The sequence below is a fragment of the Schistocerca piceifrons genome, chromosome 5 (assembly GCF_021461385.2).
Source record: "Schistocerca piceifrons isolate TAMUIC-IGC-003096 chromosome 5, iqSchPice1.1, whole genome shotgun sequence".
NCBI classification, from domain to species: Eukaryota; Metazoa; Arthropoda; class Insecta; order Orthoptera; family Acrididae; genus Schistocerca; species Schistocerca piceifrons.
The window spans coordinates 68,424,962-68,448,355 of NC_060142.1; the positions used below are offsets into that span (position 1 = coordinate 68,424,962).

General features: G+C 42.6%; 1 pseudogene; it reads left to right on the plus strand.

Moving 5' to 3' along the window:
* The first annotated feature begins 22,936 nt into the window (after positions 1–22,936).
* LOC124799538 lies at positions 22,937–23,054 on the plus strand (annotated as a pseudogene).
* The last annotated feature ends 340 nt before the right edge of the window (positions 23,055–23,394 follow it).

Consider the following 23,394-nt stretch of genomic DNA (forward strand, 5'->3'; position numbering starts at 1 on the left):
TCAGTCCACTTCCGCGCACACAAGGAAGAAAACTCGCCGACCAGAAGCCGAACGCTGATTGGCGGACAGCTACCAACCGTTGACGACATGGACATCCTCGAATAGCCTTTTTCCTTCCATCTTCCCTTACGTCATGACTAGCCATCCATATTAGAGGGCCAATTAGAAGTTTTACAACAGTGACGTCAGACATCGATAGTCTGTAATAAATGGAAGCACCTATCCCCATGCAAAACCAGTCGTGCCCTGAGGAAGGCCGTTGCAATTCGGCCGAAACGTCGGTTTTAGTTTATTATTGTTGTTAGTTTTTAGCAATGACGCGGCATAATACCCAGAAGAATGACACCGGCCGCGGAAGCGTACTTTCTTATACCTTGATATAGTTCCAGGGGTTGGCATTTTGTAGAAATACATTTACTGCCCAACACTACACAAGCGAATATTCCAACAACGAGTCCAACCAGCCACAGACTGCACACAGCGCAGTCAATGATTTTCATACGTGGCATTACCAACATAAAAACATAAACAGGCTACTAACAACTTTACATACTACTTCTCCAGGAGTTCAGCACTGACAGTAATTTTCCCAGTAATTCAAGAATGAAGGAGAGGATGGAAAGTGGTGGCAGGGAGAGGGACCATTGTGTTTTTCAATGTTCAAATGTGTGTGAAATCTTATGGAACTTAACTGCTAAGGTCATCAGTCCCTAAGCTTAGACACTACTTAACCTAAATTATCCTAAGGACAATCACACAGACCCCTGCCCGAGGGAGGACTCGGACCTCCACCGGGACCAGCAACACAGTCCATGACTGCAGCGCCCTTGACCGCTCGGCTAATCCCGTGCGGCTTGTGTTCTTCATCCGGGGCGAACAACTAGTAATCTTAACATTATTCGAGGGGGAAGGGCAGGGGGGGCATTCTTTCCAAGAAATACGGTTAACAACTGGCCAGAGCATCCTGTTCTTGAGCCTCTTGTCTATCCGTGACTGATTTCTGCAGACTAGGAACATTATATCACAGCAAGCACATATATCTCTTGTGTGTACCATCAGCGAAACATTAGAGCAGGCCTGGAAAACCGGTAACACTAAGGGCTGAGGAGAGAGGGCGGGAGGGGAGGTAAGACTGATTCTAAGATGCTTAGTCTGCATCTACACATTCAGGTAAACACCCGTGCAACTCCTACAACTGTCTGCTTGCGAGCTCTCTTGGGAACTGTTTTTTGTAGTAGTTGTGGTATTACACTGATTTTTCTCAATCCTCAATGAGTATGTTGCATTATGATATGTTGTTTATAAGTGATGGCTTTTTGTTCACGTTCTTCCGAACACTAACATCTCGGCAACTGAACACATTCAGCAGCAAATTAATTAATTAATTAAATTAATGTTCAAATAAATACATTGTTCCAATTTACTGCCCATTCCGTGTCATGAGATCCGTTTCTTCATGAGAACATTTTTTCCTATTGACCTGCCAATTTTAAGCAGTTGTGTTTATTTGAATTTCATGCAGAAAGGCTGTAGGGTTGGTTTGGTTTCTCTGCCAAAATTTAGTTGATTCTTCCAGTAGAATAATACACATATAAATAAATTAGCACAATTTCCAAGACAGCACTTTGGAACGTCCCCTTTGAATAAAAGAATGACAGTGCTGGAAAAACTCTCAAGTTATTTGATTTTCAAACAGCTGAGCAAAACTGAACGTACTCAGTTCTCTCTTTACTTAGTCTGATCATCACTAAACTGACACACAATATTTCAGCGCAGCGTAATCTGACAACAATCCTTACAAAATAATGGCCCTGCCTAACAATAACTTATACCTTTCATGAATCAGATGGCTCTGAGCACTATGGGACTTAACATCTGATGTCATCAGTCCCCTAGAACATAGAACTACTTAAACTTAATTAAGCTAAGGACATCACACACATCCATGCCCGAGGTAGGATTCGAAGCTGCGACCGTAGCGGTCACGCGGTTCCAGACAGAAATACCTAGAACCGCTCGGCCGGCTTTCATGAATCACTTACAATAATCGTCGTTACTCGAACTACTGCAGTACAGCAAGCGCCAATACTGCCAGCTAAATAAAAGATTCTAACTACTGAAGGCACTAACTACTGATAGGCATACTTAGCAAATGAAAGATTTTGATAGAGAACAAACAATGTATTTGTCTTAACAGTGTTAAAAAGTCATATATATCAGTTCATGACATCCAGTCTTACAAATTGCCTTTTTCTGACGGACACACGTCCAGATCGTCCGCTCTCAAAACTCTGGCATCTCTCCCCCCACATCCACCACTGCTGGTGGCTCACCTCCAACTACACAGAGCTACGCGCTGTTCACATCCAACTGCCCAACACTACACAAGCGAATATTCCAACAACGAGTCCAACCAGCCACAGACTGCACACAGCGCAGTCAATGATTTTCATACGTGGCATTACCAACATAAAAACCTAAACAGGCTACTTACAACTTTACATACTACTTCTCCAGGAGTTCAGCACTGACAGTAATTCAAGAATGAAGGAGAGGATGGAAAGTGGTGGCAGGGAGAGGGAAATGTTTCTGGGGAGAGGAAGTGGAGGATAGGAGAGGACTGAATGTTGATGGTGACGTCAGTAATGCCACAGCTACCTCCCACAGCGAGGATGTTGGGGAACCACCCAGGAAGAGCCGCCATCTCAGACAATTTAAAACTGCGCCAGAACGATCATCGTGGCGCTACTGTCAGGCACATTGTTTCTATACTTAGACGTTTTGCAACAGCTGTCTTAAAAATTTCTGTTGCAAAATTCTGTAGGATCTCTCCCTCCCTCTCCCTCTCTCTCTCTCTCTCACACACACACACACACACACACACACACACACACATACACACACGAATTTCTGTCGTTGGCCAGATTGAAATTAGTCCCACGCCAGATCCGGTCCGTGGGCTATCAGTTGTCCACCAGTTGTATACAGTTTTAAATATTCCTCGACTGGCATCTCAGTGGCTACGCAAATTTGTGCAAGTTCAGGATTCTGGTCTGGATCTGCCACTTATCAATAGCAGAGTCCATAATGAACTGGGCATCCGAGGAGGTCCCGAACGCACTCAAACGTATATTCAAACATATGAGAATGCCGGCGTTCTAGGCAAATTCAGTTGACTACATCATCCCGGTTTATCAGCCAAGTCGTGGCTTCCTGATGTTGCAATGTTTCGACAAGATTCCTACTCGTTATCTGCAGGCGAAGATTACAAGCACTAAATACTAAACTCATCAAAATGTTGCGACAGCACGAGGCCACTGATGGCCTGTTAACTTGAGAACATTTCATCAACACCACGCGTGTTTTCTTCCCATATTTCTGTTCCGAAGGAACAACTACAGGTCCTTCCGACGGTGACTATCTCCATCAGATGAACGGATACGACAGATGATTGATGATATAGCGACATTCACCAACTTAATTACATAAATGTAATAAATGAGGATGAAATATATGGTATTCATAGACATGTATTAATATTATTACCCACTTCTACGGATGTGAGGTGGTGTTTCTTATATTCAATCGTTATAGCTTAGTAGCTAACACTGTTACTGTAAATTATGTTGAAACTTATTAAGCAAAAATAAGTGACGTGAAAGGGTATATGATTTCCTATGAATACTGAACCCGTATTGTTATGAATATGTCACGGTAAATCTAGATTATGGCCATATTGATATTCGAAAACGAACCTTATGCTTTTAGCGTGCAGTCGCTTGATGTATAGATCGATCCGAGGATGTCACCAGGATTTATTCAAACATCCACTGTAGCTTTGGTCTTGTTCGTATTCTTCCGAAGAACAACGAGAGTTTCGCTTGTACGAACGTATTTTGCTTGCGTCATTTCATGTAGTTATGTTGGATTGCTTTTATGCCGATTTATTCCATTCATCTAAAATCAGTTAATTTAATCCCGTCTCTGTAGTAAGGCGACTGATTCAAAATTTCAAGAATGAATAGATTTTTCGGCTAACTACTAATGCTGTCCGACAAATAATTTTTGATAGAAACACACGGAAGGAGTTACCTTTTCACTGTTTAAAGAAATATTACAGACAGGGAAGGATTTACTGAATGTCCAAAAATTGTGGGAATATATTCTCAGAGTCGAACATACTATTTGTTCATGTACAAATGGTTCAAATGGCTCTGAGCACTATGGGACTTAACATCTATGGTCATCAGTCCCCTAGAACTTAGAACTACTTAAACCTAACTAACCTAAGGACATCACACAACACCCAGTCATCACGAGGCAGAGAAAATCTCTGACCCCGCCGGGAATCGAACCCGGGAACCCGGGCGTGGGAAGCGAGAACGCTATCGCACGACCGCGAGCTGCGGACTCATGTACAAATGAATTATGCAATATGTAAAGTTATTAATTACCAAAAACACTAGAACAATTAGAAATCATTGACACTTTTATTTCAAAAACCTTGAAACCTACGTTTAACGAGCAGAATCATAACGGCAGTTCATCAGTTGATTTAATTTGAAAGCTAAGAGGTAAAGATGAAATCACTTAAGAAGCGATGACTGGAAATAGTAACAGTGATGCAACACTCAGACATGCTGAGTCCAGTTGCAAGAATACGACCTATTCACAATTAAAGTTCTTTAAAATGAGTAGCTAATGAAATGGAGGCTATGGTAACGATCTGAACAAAATTACCAGAGTATTTCTTTTATTTCGGACGTCCTTAGTATATGTTGTGGTGTTGCTTCGAAAGATGCTGGAAACAATGAGAAGTGCTGGAAGAAGAACAAGAATATTGCGGCTAAGAGACTGTACGGATTGTCTTTAATGTACATCCCAGAAATTTTCTAGTGCCGCTTGAAATAAAACTCCAGTATGGATTTTTATAGACAGTAGTCCAAAGAGTAAGAAAGACCGGGTGTTTTGTGTTGTGTATAATCGTGTCATCATGGATGGGTCGCTAGCTGAGGTAACTGGAAACATATCGGATATAGAATTAGTCATTATAATTGGAATTATAGATGGAACCATTGCAGTATTCATGTTAGATAATTTAGTGCGCAACAGCTACCTATATTTCTCGAGTAGCCCGAGGAGTAAAGAAGAAGAAGGTGATGATTGTGAAAGACGAATAGAATAACACTGAAAACAGCAGGTACAAATGTATCACCTTTTTCAAATCCAGCTTCATTTCTTTTAAAGTAGCTTTATTGTCTCCTTTACATGATGATGTCGTCTGACTAGGGCCTCCCGTCGGGTAGCCTGCTCGCCTGGTGCAAGTCTTTCGATTTGACGACACTTCGGCGACTTGCGCGTCGATGGGGATGGAATGATGATGATTAGGACAACACTCAGTCCATGAGCGGAGAAAATCTCCGACCCAGCCGGGAATCGAACCTGGGCGCTTAGGATTGACAGTCTGTCGCGCTGACCACTCAGCTACCGGGGGCGGACTCCTTTACATTGTAGGACTATATTCTCTGACGCCCCAAACTCCCGTGAATTCCGATAGCGTAATGCAGACGGTTTCTTTACCGTAGCGCGACCCTTCTCAGGACCTGCCAGAAATTTGCCATTGCATTCATAAATAAACAAAACGTAATCCGACCAAACTAGCCTGTAGGCAAATTTCCCGGCATCCTACTGGTATACTAGATACTGTCATCTTTAAATCTACTTACGACGCTATATAAGCCACCATCTTCATATTCCCATACTCTGTTATCTCAGAAATTTTGCCAATGACCTCTGAATACTTCCATGACAATAAGTATTGTATATGCAGATACCCCATTACATTTCTCATTGTTTACACGGACTTTGGAAATTTCCATGTATTGCAAGTATGCAGATTCCAACATGACCTTAAACAAAGGAATTTCCAAAGGAACTGATTGTTGACTGGAATACGCTATTTGAAATCCTATTGTTACGAGGGATAAAATGCTGGGGGCGAAAGGTTCAAATGGTTCAAATGGCTCTGAGCACTATGAGACTTAACTTCTAAGGTCATCAGTCCCCTAGAACTTAGAACTACTTAAACCTAACTAACCTAAGGATATCACACACATCCCTGCCCAAGGCAGGATTCGAACCTGCGACCGTAGCGGTCGCGCGGTCCCAGACTGTAGTGCCTAGAACCACTCGGCTAGCCCGACCGGCGGGCGAAAGGTTATCTACAACTCTTGCGTTACGAGCAAGCAGTATATGACACTGTAAAGAACTGCAGAAAAAAGTAAAAATTCTAGGAGAACAAATAGACGATTTCAGGTCTGTTATAAGGTTGCAATTCCGCTGTAGACGTAAAAAAAAAAGTACGAACATTTGAACGGAATGTGTACAGTCTTGATAAGAGGTTGCAAGGTGACCATCAACACAGTCAGAACAAAGGTAATGGAGTATTATGCATAAGATCATCGATGGTGAGGAAATTAGGCTACGTAATGAGACACTTAACTTTTTGCTACTTTACTGACAAAATAGGTGGTAATGGCAGAAAGAGTCACGGTATACAAACGGACTTGCAATAAAGCCAAAGGCTTCTCGTAGAAAGAAAATAATTGTTAGTACCGAAAGTAAATTTAAGCTTTCGGAAGCATTACTGAAGTGACTGTTTTCGCGTGTAGCCTTGTGCGGAGTTGACTCGTCGATGACTAACAGTTCAGGTGAGATGAGAACAGAAGCATTTGAAATGCGGTGCTACACGAGAACGTTGAAAATTAGACGGGTAGGTCGAGTACCTGATGAGTAACTCCTACGTCGACTTGGCGAGGAAAGAAATTTTTGGCACAGATGAAAAGAAGGGATACTTGGATCGGACACAACCAAAGGGATAGTGAATTCGGTTGTGGAGAGACGTGTGGCGAGTCAGAAATTGTTCAAAAATAACAGGGGTTGACGACACTAAAAGGCTTCACTTTGATACACGTTACGCAGTTCAACAGAGGTAAAGAAACTGTCGTCAAGAGATGAATGAAACCAGTCTGTAGGCTGAAGACCACAAATACGGCAACGCCATGATTTCCGGAACTGCCCTAAAGCAGGCACCATTAGTAGTATCGGCACACGTGATCTATAAAGAGTATTAAAAAATTGCAGAACAGTTCTTCTCCATATGCTTACTCTCACTGTTTTTCCCATAAGTGTCCTCCTCTTTCTAGAACAGAACTATGTCTCCACAAATTCCGTAGAATGAATCCTTTTCTGCCACATTATCCAGTCACGTCACGTCGTAATGTCATCCTTGATTGGCGAGTGAACCGTAATTTTAGAATCTGGCGAGATGCATCTCAGAATACATTGAAAGCCAAATTCGCATATCACGTATTTCCAGCTGCTGATCCTCGACACTGTTTTTCTGTAACGTCCCTCCGCTACGGACACAGTTCTAAATGATTAATTTCGCTCTACTATTTCGCACCAGGAAACCACTTCTATTCCAGCAGCCTCCCTGGAGCCAGACTTGCGCAGGGAACACGTGGCAGCACTTAGCCGAGACTCGGCTGAGCTCCTGCATGGGCGGTCTGTGTCTCGGCTGTCGAAAATTAATTATGGAGAGCAAAGCGACCAAGTGGGTCAATGAAAACACGAAAAACGTACTTGCTGTTCCAGTCGTGTGTTGCGCGTGGGCATCGAATAAAACAGTAAAGAACACTCAGTGGCGGAAATACTTAATTCATTGGCTTCCTCTGCTGCGCGAACACTGTGCCCGACAGCTGTGTTGCAGGGTGTCCGCGAACAAAGGAAGCGCTACTACCAGTAATACATTTTAACCAGTGTTCAAGAGCGCACCTCTGTCCTGATTACGCATATTTACTTCCTATAGTTGGCAGTTGCTGAAGCCGAGTTTTCCCGAGAGCATGTCGAATGAATATTACACGTTCATCATCCGCTAAATTTTTGAGTCGTTTCGTATTCTGTAATTAGCTTCATACCAGATATCCTTTTCCTTCTACTTTCGGCCTGTATTCTCTTGCCAGCAAAGATACAGTAACAAACATCCTGGAACGCCTGTAAAACCTCGTCAGGCATCCGGCCAGCTGGTAAAATTAAGACGAGTTTTTAGGCGAGTAATTCTCAGCCGCTAACAAGTGCAACCTGACTGCCATGTTGTCGGTGGCGGAGGTTCGAGTCGTCGTGAATGTAGGATAATTTAGGTTAAGTAGTGTGCAAGCTTAGGGACTGATGACCTTAGCTGTTAAGTCCCATAAGATTTCACACACATTATTTTTGTCGGTGGCTTCGTTGTTGGCTTTGAGTCACTGGTGCTCAATCCAGTGCTAAATAAGGCAACACAGGAAACATTCGCAGCTGCGAGTACGGACAATCATCCATCATCTGTATAAGGCATGGGTCTCCAAACTACGGCCCGCGGGCCGAAACCGGCCCGCGAGAGCCGGCAAACAGGCACGCGTTAGCTGGCCGGACATCCCCGGTATCCGGCCCGCCAAACATTTGAGGTGGTACCTATACTGCCAACAATTGAGTTTCGAGGCCTATCGCCACCAATACACCGCGACATTGGCCCTGCTACTCGCTACAAGACTACATAACTAAACTTGTTGTTGCGCCGCTTGAAATAACAATGCGTTGACAGACTCTACCTCTGCTACGTCTTGCAGTAATAGTGTTGCGAACAATATAAACTTTGCAGGACGCTTTCGTGAAGAATGTGCAGTGACATACTTTTTTGTCGGTGAAATTCGCCAGAATAAAATACGCCAGAATTTCGGTCAGGTACGCCCACCAATCAAAATTATGTAATTAAATAAAAATCGTAGTTCGTTTCAGTGCTAGCTATTCCCACAACCTTAGATTTTTGCGATTTCATCTTTCCTTTAGCCTTACATTACGGTAATCATGGAGTGCTAGGGTGCTTTAATCCCACTAGGTAGATCTTGGCCCTTATGACTCCGTGAAGGAGTCAATGTGGCCCGCGGACTAAAACGTTTGGAGACCCCTGGTATAAGGGAATGACGACAATGAAAAGTGACAGGTTTCCCGCTCTGCGAGAGCGGTCAACTTAATTGATTTGTCTATCCGTATACGACTCACGGATGGACCCAAACTGCCAAGCGGCATCGTACCTATGTCGCAGCCTGTGATCGTACACACATTGTGTAATTCCCATAAAGGAGAGGCCATTTTAACTGGAAGTCGCCGCTTGGTATGGGACGATAAATACGACACTGCAGTGCCTGTCCGAAGGAACGCTGCATCGTTTTTCTTAACAACACAGGCACTGCAATATCGTATCTACCCGCCGCGACTTTCCATTAAAATGTCCTCCTCAGTACAGGAATTACATAATGTGGGTATCTATAAAAGTTGTCTCACCGAAACGACGATATCTGAAAATTTGAGTCTGGGGGTGAGTGGTGCACGGATAACCAAAGCAGTTAAGGTGAGCTCTCGCATTAAGTGGGAATTCCGGGTTTGAGCCCCTGGCAGGCACCAATTTTCATTGTCATTACCTTACACAGCTAATGGATGTTCGTATTCGCAACTGCGAACAAGTTTCCTGTACTTCATAACGGCTGTAGTCGCCGCAGTGCCTGTTTCCTAGGACATACATGCATGTCCGAAGGACAATTCATCGTTATTCCTAACACAGGATGCTGCAACATCGTAAATAAGGCCACATTTACGTCTTCAGACAGCACGTATTGCTTCATTGATGCTATGGTCGAATACCACGATGTGCTGAGTTGCAAGCCGTGTATCTATTGAGTGTATGTGCGTGGATTACATCGCTTCTTTCATGACACTATCGTAGAAACGGTTCACCGTCGTCATACACTATGTGATCAAAAGTATTCGGACACCTGGCTGAAAATGACTTACAAACTCGTGGCGGCCTCCATCGCTAGTGGTAAAATTCAGTATGGTGTTGTCCCACCCTTAGCTTTGATGACAGCTTCCACTCTCGCAGGCATACGTTCAGTCAGGTGCTGGAAGGTTTCTTGGGGAATGGCAGCCCATTCTTCACGGAATGTTGCACTGAGGAGAGGTATCGATGTCGGTCGGTGAGGACTGGTACGAAGCCGGCGTTCCAAAACATCCCAAAGGCGTTCAATAGGATTCAGGTGAGCACTCTGTGCAGTCCAGTCCATTACAGGGATGTTATTGTCGTGTAACCACTCCACCACAGGCTGTGCGTTATGAAAAGGTGCTGGATCGTGTTGAAAGATACAATTGCAATCCCCGAATTCCTCTTTAAATGTGGGAAGGAATAAGGTGCTTCCAACAACATTGTAGGCCTGTGCCCTGATAGTGTCACGCTAAGCAACAAGGGGTGCAAGCCCCCTCCATGAGAAATACGACCACACTATAACACCACCGCCTCCTAATCTTACTGTTGGCACTACACACGCTGGCAGATGACATTAACCGGGCATTCGCCACACCCACACACTATCTCGGGTCACCACATTGTGTACCGCGATTCGTCACTCCACACAACGTTTTTCCACTGTTCAATCGTCCAACGTCTGCGCTCCTTACACCAAGCAAGGCTTATGAGCAGCCGCTTGACCATGAAATCCAAATCTCATCTCCCCCCTACTTTCATAGTACTTGCAATGGACCCTGATGCAGTTTGGAATTTCCGTATGATGGTCTGGACAGATGACTGCCTATTACACATTATGACCCTCTTCAACTGTCGGCGGTCTTTGTCAGTTAACAGACGAGGTCGACCAGTACGCTTTTGGGCTGTACGTGTTCCTTCACGTTTCCACACTATCACATCGGCAACAGTGGAGTTAGGGATGTTTAGGAGCCGGCCGTTGAGGCCGAGCAGTTCTAGGCGCTACAATCTGGAACCGACTTACTAACGAAGTCTGCAGCCTTACAGACCGACAAATACGTCATTCAACTGGTAGAGTTGTCTGCCTCACGATCGAAGATAACAGAAAACTCAGCATTTGATGCGCGAGTATAATCCCTGCGAAAGGGGACACCTAAGCGAACCTTTTCTATGTTTTTCTTACAGTGTTTTCCGTAAAAAATATTGATGTACGAAAAAAAATATTACCGCTCTTTGAGTGCGCGCATAGTATTGCAAGACACAGTACATCTTAAAGACACCAGGTGGACGGTTGCCTCCAGCCAGCTGCAGCAAGATAATGCCCACGTGGGCAGTATGTGAATACGTTCCCTTGTTGTACGAGTCCAGATGCTGCAGTTACATGAAGTGTTCCCATACATTTTGTGGGACGGCTGCCTCTGCAATTCAGCAATCGTAAACTTCACGCAGTAATCGAACCTAACTCCTCTAAACATGAAGGGTGGGTTCACACCCGGGCGAACGAGCAGATAACTCGCCGACTTTCACCTGTGCTAACATTTACACTGGAGGGAATAGAACAGCACACGAGCAGAGAAGATGAACGCTGCGTTGTAGTTTTCTGAGGTGAATGATCGTCACACTGTTCACTTTGTGACGTGAAGAAAAAACTTCGATAGAATATTTGGCGCACTGTTTTTGAAGAAGTAAGTCAAATGGGTTGGGAAACAAGACTAGGTGTCGGAATTTGTGGTGGTTAGTGATGAACGTCCCGTCGACAACGAGGTCATTAGAGACGGAGCGCAAGCTCGGGTTAGGGAAGGATTGGGAAGGAAATCGGCCGTGCCCTTTCAAAGAAACCATCCCGGCATTTGCCTGAAACGATTTAGGGAAATCACCATCATCATTTAAGACTGATTATGCCTTTCAGCGTTCAGTCTGGAGCATAGCCCCCCTTATAAAATTCCTCCATGATCCCCTATTCAGTGCTAACATTGGTGCCTCTTCTGATGTTAAACCTATTACTTCAAAATCATTCTTAACCGAATCCAGGTACCTTCTCCTCGGTCTGCCCCGACTCCTCCTACCCTCTACTGCTGAATCCATGAGTCTCTTGGGTAACCTTGCTTCTCCCATGCGTGTAACATGACCCCACCATCTAAGCCTGTTCGCCCTGACTGCTACGTCTATAGATTTCATTCCCAGTTTTTCTTTGATTTCCTCATTGTGCACACCCTCCTGCCATTGTTCCCGTCTACTAGTACCTGCAATCATCCTAGCTACTTTCATATCCGTAACCTCAACCTTGTTGATAAGGTAACCTGAATCCACCCAGCTTTCGCTCCCGTACAACAAAGTTGGTCGGAAGATTGAACGGTGCACAGATAACTTAGTCTTGGTACTGACTTCTTTCTTGTAGAAGAGAGTAGATCGTAGCTGAGCGCTCACTGCATTAGCTTTGCTACACTTCGCTTCCAGTTCTTTCACTATGTTGCCATCCTGTGAGAATATGCATCCTAAGTACTTGAAACCGTCCACCTGTTCTAACTTTGTTCCTCCTATTTGGCACTCAATCCGTTTATATTTCTTTCCCACTGTCATTACTTTCGTTTTGGAGATGCTAATCTTCATACCATAGTCCTTACATTTCTGATCTAGCTCTGAAATATTATTTTGCAAACTTTCAATCGAATCTGCCATCACAACTAAGTCTTCCGCATATGCAAGACTGCTTATTTTGTGTTCACATATCTTAATCTCACCCAGCCAGTCTATTGTTTTCAACATATGATCCATAAATAATCTGAACAACAGTGGAGACAGGTTGCAGCCTTGTCTTACCCCTGAAACTACTCTGAACCATGAACTCAATTTACCATCAACTCTAACTGCTGCCTGACTATCCATGTAAAGACCTTTAATTGCTTGCAAAAGTTTGCCTCCTATTCCATAATCTTGTAGAACAGACAATAACTTCCTCCTAGGAACCCGGTCATATGCCTTTTCTAGATCTATAAAGCATAGACACAATTCCCTGTTCCACTCATAACACTTCTCCATTATTTGCCGTAAGCTAAAGATCTGGTCCTGACAACCTCTAAGAGGCCTAAACCCACACTGATTTTCATCCGTGAAATCACGGAAAACCTAAATCAGGATGGCCGGAGACGGGATTGAACCGTCGTCCTCCCGAATGCGAGTCCAGTGTGCTAACCACTGCGCCACCTCGCTCTCGGAATTTGTACTCAGGCTTGAAGCGCGTGGAAAAAGTGCACATAACACAGAATTGCAGAGCCGGCTTTCCTCTGCATTGTTTCCAAACTTTGAACATATGTCAGTTGACGCTTCTTGTTGCAATTTAACTCTGCATGTTAGCAAACTGGACTGATTTACGTCATTTAAATACCAAATATATATCAGATAGTTTCTGATGGAGAACTTTAAGAATTTTATATGTAAGGAAGATAATCCAGAATGAGAGTTTCACTCTGCAGCGGAGTGTGCGCTGATATGAAACTTCGTAGCAGATTAAAACTGTGTGCCTGACCGAGACTCGACCTCGGGACCTTTGCCTTTCGCGGGCAAGTGCTCTACCAACTGAGCTACCCAAACACGACTCACGCCCCGTCCTCACAGCCTTACTTCTGCCAGTACCTCGTCTCCTACCTTCCAAATTTTACAGAAGCTCTCCTGCGAACCTTGTAGAACTAGCACTCCTGAAAGAAAGGATATTGCGGAGACATGGCTTAGCCACAGCCTGGGGGATGTTTCCAGAATGAGATTTTCACTCTGCAGCGGAGTGTGCGCTGATATGAAACTTCCTGGCAGATTAAAACTGTGTGCCGGACCGAGGCAAAGGTCCCGAGTTCAAGTCTGGTGCGTCGCACAGTTTTCATCTTCCAGGGAGTTTCAGGAACGTAATGTTAACGAATGGAATCTTAAATACGCGTACAACCTGCAACATGGGATACTGATAATAAATCTGTTGCACAGTTTAATAGAAGGCAAGTAGCGTGATCACTTTTATTTATCATAAAAATCTCTAACGTAACAGTGATAAATCAGCCGTCTAATTGTAGCTAGCATGAATATAAGAATCATCAAGTCTTTCATGTACTTTTAATCAGTGCAGCAGACAAATATTCGCAAATGTATACTTTCGAAGAAAGTTAATGTGCTTTCCGTTTTTATTAATAAAAAATAAAAAGTTGGTTCTTATTCGAACGTGATGCATTTTTCTCATCTTTCTTACACCTCCAGTTGGAACCTTTGAGTAATTTCTATTTCTTTTTCTATAACACCTGTACTTTTCTGTCATCAGTGCCCGCATCTCGTGGTCGTGCGGTAGCGTTCTCGCTTCCCACGCCCGGGTTCCAGGGTTCGATTCCCGGCGGGGTCAGGGATTTTCTCTGCCTCGTGATGGCTGGGTGTTGTGTGCTGTCCTTAGGTTAGTTAGGTTTAAATAGTTCTAAGTTCTAGGGGACTGATGACCATAGATGTTAAGTCCCATAGTGCTCAGAGCCAGAGCCATTTCTGTCATCAGCATTAAATTTTACCGTGCGGGGTAGCCGCGCGGTCTTAGGGGCCTCCTCACGGTTCGCGCGGCTCACCCCGTCGGAGGTTCGAGTTCTCCCTCGGGCATGAGTGTGTGTGTGTTGCCCTTAGTGTAAGTTAGTTTAAGATTAAGTAGTGTGGAAGCCTAGGTTACCGATGACCTGAGCAGTGTCGTCCCACATGAACTCACCACAAATTTCCAATTTTCCACCGACTTTTCTCCATCGCTCGCAAAAAACATTTCAGAAAAATTCGAAAGTTTAAAATACAGCAACAGAAAGTTTTCTGCGCTATGGAAATCAAATTCCTTTAAAGAGAGACAACTAGCAGAACTCAGGTGAATGCGAACTGAACACTGCCGATTCCAGTCGAATACCGACAAAACTGTCGTCTGCCTTCGCTCAGTCTCCCAGCCTTTTTACCTGTACAATCCTAGCTCTGAGAAAACCGTGCCCTCTGGGATTCTTTGCGCAATGGATGGGTGTCGGATTTTAGTTTGTAGAAAAGAAGAATAAATGTTGATGTTGCGAAACGTTTAATTCAGTCTGCCACGGTTATTTTTAAAACTATACGCACCGTGCTTCCTCTTCTCAAGACTAGCGGCTGTAATTAGCCTACAAGCAGCGGGTGAAGGCAACAAGATCACAAACTGTGGCACAGGGACGCAGGGTCCACTCACCTCTTTCCTGTTGCTCGAGAAAAATTATGCAAGAAGTGGACTTTCCAGTCGGAACAAGGCTGGAAGCTCGCGGCAACTCGGCATTTCGCACGAGATAAAAATGTCCGTGCACAGGCACTGATACAGTCAGGAATTCGAAAAACAGAGATAAAAAGTCACTGCTGACTCAGCAGAAAGGTTCGGAACTCCTCGGAAGTATTGGGAGCGATTCGGCTGGGAGGTTGAGATAAAGCAGAGCTTCAACTCGCAAAAGGCACTGATGTCATATCATCATAGATGTCAACATCATGGGTTCCTGTGCAACCGAAATAATGAATGTCTGACAAACAGTACTTGACTACTAATAAGTTTATATCTTTCACTTACTGACTAGTCTCTCAATTTTGCTATTTGTAAAAGTAGTTGGAGAGAGAGAGACTAATCGTTTCCTGGACAAATTCACTGAAATTCGATACAAGGAAATATAACTCTGAGATCCTTCATCTAGTGATCCTTCTGTTCATGCAGTCTATGGTTCTTTCCTTGTAATATCTGTTATCGCAACTCAAATAAGTTTTACTCAATGAGTATTACAGAAACTGCTAGCTTTACTCAGTCGAACAGTGGAGAATATGCCGTGGTTAGAGGACTGAAGCGTACGAACACAAGCTCCTCAGTACGCTGATCTATGTGGATATCATCGTCATAAACACCACACTAAGTGAAGTAGTACATCGTGTAGTTATAAATGATGGGTGAGCCATCTATGAACTGTGTTAAAATAAGTGATGATAATCTAGAGTGGGTTTCAATGGATTCAGCCTTTCAATTTGGAAATTTGTGGTAAGGTCTTATGGGACCAAACTGCTGAGGTCATCGGTTCCTAAGCTTATTCACTACTTAATCTAACTGAGACGATAAATAGCTTGGACAAGAAGAGAATAGAAGGTTCAAATGGCTCTGAGCACTGCGGGACTTAACATCTATGGTCATCAGTCCCCTAGAACTTAGAACTACTTAAACCTAACTAACCTAAGGACAGCACACAAGACCCAGCCATCACGAGGCAGAGAAAATCCCTGACCCCGCCGGAATCGAACCCGGGAACCCGGGCGTGGGAAGCGAGAACGCTACCGCACGACCACGAGATGCGGGCAAGAGAATAGAAGCTTTCGAAATGTGGTGCTACACAAGAATGCTGAAGATTAGATGGGTAAATCACATAACTAATGAGGTATTGAATAGAATTGGGGAAAAGAAGAGTTTGTGGCACAACTTGACTAGAAGAAGGGATCGGTTGGTAGGACATGTTCTGAGGCATCAAGGGATCACCAATTTAGTGTTGGAGGGCAGCGTGGAGGGTAAAAATGGTAGAGGGACACCAAGAGATGAATACACTAAACAGATTCAGAAGGATGTAGGCAGCAGTATATACTGTGAGACGAAGCAGCTTGCACAGGATAGAGTAGCATGGAGAGCTGCATCAAACCAGTCTCAGAACTGAAGACCACGACAACGACCATCTAATTTAAACTAACTTACTCTAAGGACCACAAACACACCCATGCCCGAGGGAGGATTCGAACCTCCGACGGCGGTCAGCTTTTAAAAGTCCGATATGTATTGGCGTAACAGCCAATCATGATGGGCTTAAAAATGCCAAAAATTTCATGCCACATGTCTGTCAGTTTAAACCAACAAAGGGCATGCCTCGCGATTCTGGTGGGCGTTAAAATAAATCATGACACATTGTGTTAATGCAGATATAAGCAAAAGATTGTGTGTGGGACTTTAAAGTGAACTACCAACAGTAATTCCGGATGAAAGAGCTGCGCTAGAAATTTATTCAGATAAAGGTGATTATTGCTACAAGTTATCAATTGTAACCAGCATATAACAGACAGAACCACGTATAGTGTTACTATGAATAATGACATGTAAATAGCTGTGCAAACATTTCATTTCCCACTGACCTAAATCACCTGGAAATATATCAGGAAAACAGTTGTTATGTGTATTATAATTTGTACAGCAGTCAGTACTGCGAGATCAGATGCTTATAGGAAGGGCAGAAGAGGAACACGAGGGAAAGAGAGTTTAAGTGGTTTCACTGCATGTCTCGAAACATTATAAACGTCGGAAGAGTGAATCTTTCATGGTGCTCGTCGCAAACAAATAATTTTTCATTTTCCGTTACACTGAAAACCTTTCAAGACTAGCACGTAGCACTGTTGTTGCTCAACAGCATTCTGTTGAAGAACGTGAATGCTATTTGTATTATTTCCATTATGAACAGAAACTGTCGGCACACTCAGTTAACTATTCGAAATTCAAATTAGAAGTATAATTTCAAAACTGGAGGATTAGGTCTATGCGCACTGCAGTTACAGCGAAGTATATGCGGAGTTTCAGTTACAGTGAGGTGCAGATTGTATGGAATGGTTTAGCAAACAGCTCTATCTGATTGCCAAGTGCAGAAAAAATATTTGTTGCAGAACAATAGGATGATTATTAGTAGCAAAGAGAAAGATGCATTTCGAACAGCAGAAGTTTGTCACCTTTTCAGAGAATGTTCCCAAGAAACGGATGTGAAACTTGGAGGCCACTGCCATTTTACAGGTAGGGCGCGAGAGGGGTGGTGTCATAAAATGGAAAGACAATAAAATACGCGGATGCAGCTGGCATCAGAAGAGGGGCTACACCAGATGTTGAAGAGTGTTGTGAGAAGCGGCTAGGAGTATGAAATGAAGATAAATATGGGGAAAACAAAAGCGATTAACATAAGCAAGAAGTAAATGGCAGTTAACATACCCGTGTTCTTAGGCGAAAAGGAATATGGGTCAAATAAGATCCATTCTGAACCTGGGAAGTTTCATGACATGGAACTGAAGGTGTACGGAAGAAACAAGGAAGAAGGTATCTATGGGAAAGAGAGTGTGGAGCAATTACTAACAGCTTGAAGAGTTCCCATGGCGATGAGGAAAAGATATGCTAAATGTTGTGCCCAGAGTGTAGTGTTATATAGTAGTGAATCATGAGCAGTTAAAAAATAAGATATTTAGCAAGTTTTAAAATGTGGCTATGGAGAAGAAAGCTTGAGGTGAAGGGGAGTGACAGACATGAGTTGAAGAAGTAATGAGGAAAATAGGGAAAGTATACTGGAAATTAATGTAGGTTAATTCTTACAAAGAAGAAAACAGCAACCAGCCACTATTAATACTGCTATTTATTTAGGTAAATAGCGCCGTTACCGGGTTCGAACTGGCCAGTTCATCATCAGACGGCTGTTCACATGATTTTCAAGATACACTTTACATTATCGTCCGTTTTCGATTTTTATTATTCCACTGTGGCGATGTATTTTTGGTGTGTTGTTACCGTCGAAAATTCCGCGCGATTTTGTTACAAAGATGCAGGATTGTATTTTTCGAATCTTCCTAAATATATCCAGCACCTCCGTAATTTGAACATCACCATCTTTTGCAAAGCACCACACACACACACACACACACACACACACACACACACACACACACATACACACCAAAAAGAATTTGCCACATGTGAAGTTATCACAGAGATTGTAGATTTACAAATTGTTTGTGAAGCGGAAATTCTGTACTTACGAAGTCAATTACCAGGAAACATCAATCCTAGTCTCCTATGAGTGAGCGGGAAAGAGACGTGGTGGGCTGTCATGTGACAAATCTCTATCAACAATTAAACCTGCACTTCTGTCCGGCAGTACGCTCTTTCTTCGTACACTCTTCTTGTGTCAGCTGAGTTGCCATTAATGAATGTCCAACAGTGTCAAATGACTAACCTTCGCAATGTTACTGAGGTCTCTTGTCATCATAAGGTGCCACAAGTACACTTCGGTCTTTACATGCGGTTAACTGAGTCTGCATAATATATAGCTGGGGACAAGAACATTTCGCGGAAACGATAACGCGAAAAATAGCGCAGATTTTAGCAAAATAACGTGAAATCGGAGATTTTTACGACATATTCCCAAATCTGTAATCCTGAAGTATAAAACTTTCATAAATCCGAGAACGAAAGTTTACTAATACAGATATTTGTAACTGATAATCATCGAGTGTTAAATCTGTAATTTGACTCCTAATCTTCTCAAATCCAAGTTTCGTGTAAAATCTTAAGCTTTGCAGTTCTTCTCCCGTGTAACGAACATTAATGTGACGACGAAAATAACACCGAAATTAGCAAAAATAACACATACTTTAGCCAAAAACAAGGATTTTGTCAAAAACAAAAACCAATACGGAATTTGACACTGAATTTTGTAAAATAAAAAACACCAAATTTTACAAATTGAACAACACCAAATTTGGCAAAAAGCCACACCGAATTTGGGAAGTGTAACATCGAATTTCACAGAAAATACCAGTAAATTTGCAAAAAACAACGTCGACTTTGGCAGGAGAAGCAATTACGAAAAAATAATGTAGAATTCCGCAAAAAACAACGAATTCTGCTACAAATTAAGATCGAATTCAGCTCAAAATCAACATCGAAATTGGAAAAGACAGAATTTGGCAAAAATGTAGCAAGGAATTTAAAAAAAAAAAAGAACACCAGACATAGCAAAAATGACACCGAAAGTGGAAAAAATTACACCGAATTTGGTATAGCAAATAACGCCAATGAAAAGGCATCACAAAATGTACCCAAAAATAACAAAATATTTGACAAAAGAGTAACACAAAATCTGGCAAAAATTAACATCGAATCTGGGAAAAACAGGAGATTTGGTAAGAGAAAGTATCCGAAAGGGGCAAACAAACCTGGCAAAAGTAGCACCGATCTTGGCAAATACAAAACACGGATTTTTGCAAAAAATAACATCGAATGTGGTCAAAATTAACACCGAGTCCGACCATAAAAATATAACAAATTTTTCTTTTCCCTGTATAGAGCAGATCATGTTTTCGCGATCATACATATAAGCAAAGGTGATAAACCACAGTATGACCTCATTCACGTTGTCAGTATTTCGTTGCATGCGTTTCAAACAGATCCACATTCTATTTAGCGTTCAAGTAAGATTTTTCAAATATTTTTCTCCTGAGTTTGCCAGTAAGTGACGTTCCTTACATGCTTGAGATGCTTTTGTAACCAACGCTTCTGTATTTTCAGCTGTTTGCTTGCTAACAGTACCTACAGGCTAAGATCTTTTTATTTGAGTGACTATTAGCGATACGAAGCATTGTTCAGTTGTTTGGCTTTGTTGTCGATAGGGACGCTGCAGTCTCAGGCGATACTCGGTATGTTAAGGTAAGCCTCGACTACTGTCGCCTTGTCGGTGGACTTCGTGCTGCCGAGCGCAGAGGAAATATTTTGACGACTATTGCAGCTGGACCTTGGGTTATTAGCCACAGGTGGCACAAACAAGATAACATAAGCAAAGCCACAGAAACCTATTACGTAGTGGCATTATTCGTGTATGTATGTGGAGACGGGATGCCTTAAACGTAACGAGTGAGAGAGCTGTAAGCGACGTACTCGCAACAGCTGTCTAGGTATTTGGCTATCAGACCTCCCGAGGAGGTAAGCGGATCGGATATCCAGCCACTGAAAACGTTCTCACTGCTCCAGTACTCGTTGGCAATCGTCGCCTTCGTTGAACAGTCAAAGATTGTGTCGTAATGCTCCAAATCTTACACCAACGGATACAAATGGTGACGCTCAAATTATTGTTAAAAGGGCCTCTTCAATACAACTAATACTTCAAAAACTACTGTAGTATAAAGATGAATACCTTAGGTACTTCCACGTAATATAGTAGCAGGCATGCAGAAACTATCAGAGCACTAAGCAAAGTGTTAGCGCATGGTGTATGTCAGGCGCTATCAGGTACTATGGCGAGTTTTGGCATAACCATATTCGTTTAGCTGGCTGAAGCGGGAAGCCGCTAATTAATGCAATGAGCTAATTAGACACACAGGTAGAGCAGACACACAAACACGGACTGTTGCATACTCTAGAGAACGTTAAAGCAGTTAGGATGAAGCTTTACATTTTGAGCGTTGAACGTGTAACAATTAATCAACTTTACATGATTAAGGTAATTATTGGCAATTGGAGCATCACTGCTCTGTTTTCACACGCCACTGCAGAAAGTATGAAAAATCATACAAAAACTTAGACCTTGCATGCCTATCAAATTTTATAACTACAAAGTTTCCTCTCCCTTATTTCAAAATGTCGCAAGGTTCGATTCATTTGGGCCTCTAGATACATAATTCTCATTTACTAAAATGCGAGCTGAATGACGAAAATATTAAGATATTTACATTTTAAGTGCATTATGTCAACATTTTAATTTAAAAACAAGTCAGTAGGCACTTAGCTGGAAAATTTATAATAGCACGTTAAAGACATGAAATGATCTGTCTTTTTATTAAACATAAGGATTCGAAAGGTATAAACAACGTGAAGTCTATGAATCACACTGAACTTTCTTAACGGTAATGAAGTTCATTTATGTGGTGTGTGTAGGATTTACGAAAATTTATAGATTTTAGCTTTGTAAGGAAAGACTTGAATGTATGATTCTATCTTTTTCTAATTATGAAGTCATATATATACTATCTAAGTTCTGTGTGCAAAGTTGATTTCTCTGTAGAAAGTGACTTTCCTATACGCTGCACAAAATTATTAAATCACAAATAAATGTCATTGTTACTTTGTGACATTGTTAGTTTATTGTTATTATTATATCTCGTTGTCTCATTAAACCCTAACACTGTTTATATGTAAGATTATTGCTTACTCTACTTTCTGTGAATCTACATGTTTTATAGAAGAACAGTCATGGTCCAGGGGCTACTCATGTTTCAGTAACTATTTTGCTTCGATTATACATTAATGAAAACTTAACCCAGAGTCGTGTGCTGTTCATAGTTACTGCCAATATTCAGATAATTATTGGTAAGCGAAAATCATCCTACATCTGTTCATAGTGTTACAGTAGTCTCCCGTGGGTGGGTGGATATAATGAGAAAATGTCCGCAATATTCTCGCATTACTGCGGAATAATTGGAAATGTGAGATCCTAGCGGCCTGAAGCTGTTGCGAAATGTGCGGGTGGCGTGAGTTCGACGAAACTCGATTTCTGCAGAGTAAGAACAGAAATGAATTATCTCCGTACACAAAGATATTATATGCAAAAGGGCAGTTCACGGAATGAAAGAGTTTCCATGAAGTACGTGGAAATTGTCACCTCGGTCTTTTTTATTTTGGTACTTGCCCTGCTCATACCGTTTCAAGAGATGAAATGAGTCGGAATATTTAATTTGTGTACACTAAACTTCAAAAGCTCCTAAACAGCGGACAGCTGGAGCACGTCGATAATATGTGAAATGAACATAGTCTGCAAACTACATTGCAGAAATCTCAGCGTTGCGCCCTGATGTCTAAATCCTGTTGCTGTCTTAATTACAGAAAAAAGTCGAAGATTTTTTACACACCACCGATACGCATATATTTTCATATGTAGAAGAAAGTATGAAAAGTCGGGGCAAGATATCTTGCTTGGTTCATTTGAACTTTGAGTGTGGAGCTAATGACATTTCTTCATACCTTTCATGCTATGAGACAATCTGAAGAAATGTCAGTCTGTTGATTGCAAGACTCCCCCGACTTATGTGGTTGACATGAAGTCTACGGATGCACAAAAATTCAACGTTATAGCTTACGGATAAGTCACCTATTATGTGCTTGCTGTCGAAATGAACTAATTAACTATTATCATAACGTGACAGTCTGTACTGGGCGAAAAAGTACTCTGCAAGTGCTCCAACGAGATCTCCGGAAAGGCTTAGATCAAAGTAATCACAGTGATGATTTTAGGGTTTCTAATTTGTGCATAAGGCAACGGGCCTGCCGCAGTGGAAACACCGGTTCCCATCAGATCACCGAAGTTAAGCGCTGTCGGGCATGGCTGGCACTTGGATGGGTCACCATTCAGGCCGCCATGCACTGTTGCCATTTTTCGGGGTGCACTCAGCCTCGTGATGCCAATTGAGGAGCTACTCGACCGAATAGTAGCGGCTCCGGTCACAGAAAACCATCATAACGACCGGGAGTGCGGTGTGCTGACCACACGACCCTCCTATCCTCATCCTCAGTTGAGGATGACACGGCGGTCGGATGGTCCCGATGGGCCACTTGTGGCCTGAAGACGGAGTGCGAATTTGTGCGTAAGGGCTAACTATTGCAACAAATGTAACTTCCTGGGCATAAATGGGAATAAAGACGGAGCACTGTTTGATTATCGAAATGGTACCAGTGGTTTGGAAATAGCCATAACCACAAAATATCTAACAGT